The following is a 5,000-nucleotide window of genomic DNA, read 5'->3' as shown; positions in this document are numbered from 1 at the left end:
GCTCGACTTCCCGAGTGATGCTCTTCGCCCTGGCTCGCAGCGCAAATAAAGGGGAATATTCTCATACGGTTTGTTTTGTGTGTGTGTGTGTTTGTGCGTGTGCGTGTGCGTGTGCGTGTGTGTGTGTGTGTGTGTGTGTGTGTGTGTGTGTGTGTGTGTGTGTGTGCGCGTGTGTGTGTGTGTGTGTGTGTTTGTGTTTGTGCGTGTGCGTGTGCGTGTGTGTGTGTGTGTGTGTGTGTGTGTGTGTGTGTGTGTGTGTGTGTGTGCGCGTGTGTGTTTGTGCGCATGGGCGTATAACATTTGGACGACCTTCCACCAATTTCCTCCCCGAGGCGACCTGACCATTCCCTCGAGAAACGCCTCTGCTGCCATCGCGATCAAATTTGGGTTCCCGTCACCGGCCAATTGCAGCGCCGCTGACGACCCGGTTGGCGCTCACGCACAGGCGATCTGTTTACAGTTTCTGCCAAGGTTCCCCATGAAAGTGCAACAGGAAAACCAAATACAATTTTACGCCACCCGAATGAAAGGCGACGCTTGATATTGCAGGAGTAAAACAACAATCCGATTTACTTTTGCTAAAACTAGTCCTAACGGGCCGAGGACTACGCGTCAGCCAACAAGAGCCATAAAAGGAATGCACAACCATTTTCACGCGTCGCCAGAATCCCGAAGGAAACTTTCAGCTGTGACTCTTTGGGTGTGCTGACGACTGACGGCTGACGTCTGACGCAGACACACGGAATGTAAGGCTGGCGCTGATCTCGCCACATAATTGTGGCTCCGAGCAGCGTTCAAGCTTTACCCGAACACGAACACGGACTCCTGCAATACGCGTTTCAAAGACCAGTCAAGCAACAGTCAGTCCGTGAACAACAAATGGCTTACTGTGTTCTCTCGACATCCGAAATAGGCCTAACATTTCTGACCAAATGTTGTATATGGACTTATAATCACATACCCAGAGACAGCACACGCAGAAAAACTGGCTTTGCGGCGAAAAACATCGCCTCCATCAGTGGCTGCCAGACTAAACCCAGATCGGCTAACGCTATTCACTTGTGGCCATTTATTGCCCAGCAACCGCTGCGCAAAGTTCTGAATGGAAGCAACCTACAAAGGAACCCGGGACTCGTTAAATAATTTAGCTGCTGTTCTTCCCAGTGATCTGACACCTAAACTGTTGATGGAACTTATTCGCCAAAATACACCGGCCGTGAAACCATGTCATTTTACATCTTTGCTGAAATACTCTAATGGATAACATGTTGGAGTCTGTTACTTAACGATCCTTCCCTTCATTCACGTATTTTACTCACTCTGGGGAAGAAAAACTTCATTCTGATGTGACCAAACCAAATCCATCTTTCAAGCAGAATGATGCGTTACACTGCACTTAACATGACTCTTGACAGACGCCTGACACGGACTTCAAAGCCGCCCTCGCTCCTTTGACGATTGTTGTAGCGAGTCTGATACCTCCCCGCCCGCCCCCGCCCGCCCGCCCCATCCCGCAGCCCACAAAGTGCTCCTGAGTCAACACGGGCGCCGAGATGAAAGGCCAGAACTTCAGGACGTGAAGTTGCTTTGAGTTTCAAGATCATTAGAGCTCTGACACACAACAATTATCATAATCGAGCGCTGTGTGCAGTGATACGCATTTCTCCTCAATGATGTGAAGTCAGTTTATCAATTACATGTGAGGAATAACAATCACACCAGTGAAGGTAGCACCAGCACCAGCAGTAGTAATAGTAATAATGGTAACAATATGCACGTGTGTGTGTGTGTGTGTGTGTGTGTGTGTGTGTGTGTGTGTGTGTGTGTGTGTGTGTGTGTGTGTGTGTGTGTGTGTGTGTGTGTGTGCGCGCGCGCGTGCGTGCGTGTAGGCCTATATGAATATGTACACATCCAAACTATGCATACGCTCGCAAGCGTATGCATAGCCCCTTCGTTCCTCTGGCCCGAGGTCGGGCCGGGGAGCGCCGCGCCCGAACCGACAAAGGTCAGCTAAGAGTTCCCTTGGAGACGTGAGGATCATAAATCAGAGAAGCGCGATGACGCCTCACAAGACGTCTTGCGTGAGAATAAGGTACGGAAAGCTCCCAACTCACGAACGCGTGAGATGTCCAAAGGCCAACTCTTGGATCCTGAGTTTATGTTGTCGATTACAAAATGCATTCGTAGTGACTTTCCAGGTGGATTACCTATTGCACCTGAATGCAAACAGACCTGCAACCGTCCCTTGGGAATAACTGCTGACCGAAACAGCAAGGAGCACAATTTTCCAGAGCCTTGCGAATCCTAAAACGCCCCTTAAATGAAAGGCGACCAAAGAGCCACATCTGCGAGCCATGGGCGCGAGTGTGCCGAAGCGCCCACCACCAACACAAACATGAGATTGTGAAATGGAGCGAGAGAGGTCGGGTGTGGATGGGCGGTGAGAGAGGCTGGGTGAGGATGGGCGGCGCTAAACCCACACCGTCGGGCGGGCGAAGGGCTCCTCGGTTACAGCGTCTAAGAGAGACCCGCGGCGGCTGCTCAAGCCATCAGGCGTCGCTGGGTTGGTGAGCCAAAGGGGTTCCAAGCGCAACCCAGGAGAGCTTTGCCTCAGGAAGTAGTGCCATTTTAACAAGAACTTTGCTGAAGGACAAGTGTGAGTTTAACTGAAAGATATATCGCATTAAAGCAATACAGATAAAGCGTGGAAGAGAAGCATTGTCATATTTCAAAAGCCTTGTAATTTTCAATACATATATCATATGAGGTATAGGGTACAGATTAACGTGGACGCAAGACCTCTGCAGCTGTATGGCCAAGATATGTCTTCTTTCTGACTGATCATATTCCACACTGCTTTTCTGTGCTAGCATCGTTTCTTTAAATGCTGAGTTAACAAAACGATTTGCGTTTGAATTACGCCGAATAGTTGTCCCGGTGGATAATCAATTGAAGTAATATGCAGTGTTTCTGACTCACTTAATAGTGGTAAATACTGACGGTGATCTCTCAGCAAAGGTATAGCACGGCGATGAAAGCAGACACCTGCCAACTGTCGCACAGTAACAAATCGTCTCCACAAGTTAACAGGACAATGACACGACGGCTGACCTCAGCTTTCGCGACCTGTTCAATTCCTCCTCAATGTTTAAAACCTCTCAGGCTCCGGATGCCTTTCTATCGTACTGCATAAAGTTGGTGTCAAAAGAAAAAGATAAAGAAAAAACGGAGGGTTGCCCTTATACCAAGTTGATAAAGTACAAGAAGTGCTGACTCTTAGAAAAAAACGCCAGATTACTGTGGCCTGAAATCTTCAACTTACGATACCGATTCTAGGACCAGGAGATCTAATGTCCACTCACCTGGAAAAAGAAAAGAAACCAAAATTAGCGTAAATAAATAAATATGAGACAAAAATCCTCGGCTGTCTCGCCAAGACGAACCGACTTCCTCGCCATTCAGCAACAAGCGCCCCTTCCTCTGGCTCCGTCGGCGCGCCGTGGAACCAACGGCGCCTCTGGCGGACTCCAGTGGAGGCGCGTCAGGCTCGTGCTCTGAGCCCGGAGCCGAGAGCAGGGAGAGGGGTTTCCTGAAGGTCGGCTGAAGGTCAGCCTCCACACAACGAAACTTTCTTTCGGCCTCATGGTAAATGGGAGGTTTACAAATCTTTTCAGACTAATTAACGTTTAGCCTTGAGGTAATCGCGTCAGAGTCATATTGTCCATAAACTATCCAAAAAATAATCAAGCCTGAAAATATGTGTAAGGCCCTCCTAGTCATGCACACACACACACACACACACACAATATATATATATATATATATATATATATATATATATATATATATATATATATATATGCATATTTTATTCTACCTTTCTTTATTTTTCTTTAGAAATATATTTAGCAGTACAAAAACTTGAGGGACAGTCAACATTTTGTCGTATTTCAAATTAATACTTGGGATAAACAATGATATACATACATATATACTGTCTACTTATCTGTTTGTCTATATCATCTATATGAATTATACAATAAAACAATCTATAAAACATAATAAACTAAACCTGGAAATCCGTAAAGTCTTCGTAAAACACTAAACATATATCTAATAACTATTATAAATATTCCACCTTCCTACAAACAAAGTTATTAGATGTATATGTTTGGTGCTTTACGAAGACTTTACGGATTTCCAGGTTTAGTTTATTATGTTCGATAGATTGTTTATAAAATAAACATCGTGAAAAAATACAAATCAAGGGATACATAAATTTATAAGTAAAGATCTGAGTGGAGATGCAGCAATCGTAATACCTCCAACTAGAACATCCACTGCTACCACCAAAACCACCGAGTGCCTTTTAATCGTGGCCATACCAACCGATGTCGTTCCCATTTATAACACGGCAACCACAGTATAACAATATTCTCGACATGATACAGGACTTACGAGCATCTTCCCCAAGACTCGTGCAAGGCCAAGGCACCAGGAGCATATGCAGGATCATCTTTTAATTTCTGAAAGCCGACGAAGACAGGGCGTTCGGGCAAACCTCGATTTCAAAGAGGAAAGTTGTATCCGCGACCTAAAGGGATTAGCGGACAAGAGAGCTGCTTTCAACCACCGCGTTATTAGATTACCGATCGCATCAGCGTTATTCTGCAAGGCGCCGAAATGCTCGAGTGAAGCCAAAGGAAGCGCACAAGATGGAAAAGATCGCACGGGAGAGAAGCGGGGAAAACGTGAGAGAAGGAAGCGAGGAAGAAGGAAAGGGAAGAGAGCGCAAAACGGAAGAGGGTGAAGAAGATTCGAGATACGAACGGAAATTAGAACCAGGCTACTGACTCGGGGAATATTAAAAAGATGGCAGCGAGGAGAGGGATGCGAGAGCCGCCCAAAAATACACACGGACAAAGCATGGGCGGATGATCTGATCTGATACATGACGGCTTCCTTCGTGACTTAAGGGGCGTTAACATTTCGTCAGAGTT

At 46.4% G+C, this 5,000-nt stretch overlaps 2 protein-coding genes across 6 annotated transcripts in view; one reads left to right on the top strand and one right to left on the bottom strand.

Annotated features, from left to right (window-relative positions):
- The window catches only part of LOC113822865 (uncharacterized), a 266,882-nt gene that overhangs the window by 22,946 nt on the left and 238,936 nt on the right, over window positions 1-5,000 (bottom strand). The gene's annotated exons all lie outside the window — the stretch shown is intronic.
- Window positions 1-5,000, top strand: part of LOC138864043 (uncharacterized) — a 33,889-nt gene that overhangs the window by 6,865 nt on the left and 22,024 nt on the right. The window lies entirely within an intron of this gene.

This window comes from Penaeus vannamei, chromosome 14 (assembly GCF_042767895.1).
Source record: "Penaeus vannamei isolate JL-2024 chromosome 14, ASM4276789v1, whole genome shotgun sequence".
Classification (NCBI taxonomy): Eukaryota; Metazoa; Arthropoda; class Malacostraca; order Decapoda; family Penaeidae; genus Penaeus; species Penaeus vannamei.
The sequence above is the reverse complement of the archived record's forward strand: the minus strand, read 5'-3'. Positions and strand labels throughout refer to the sequence as shown.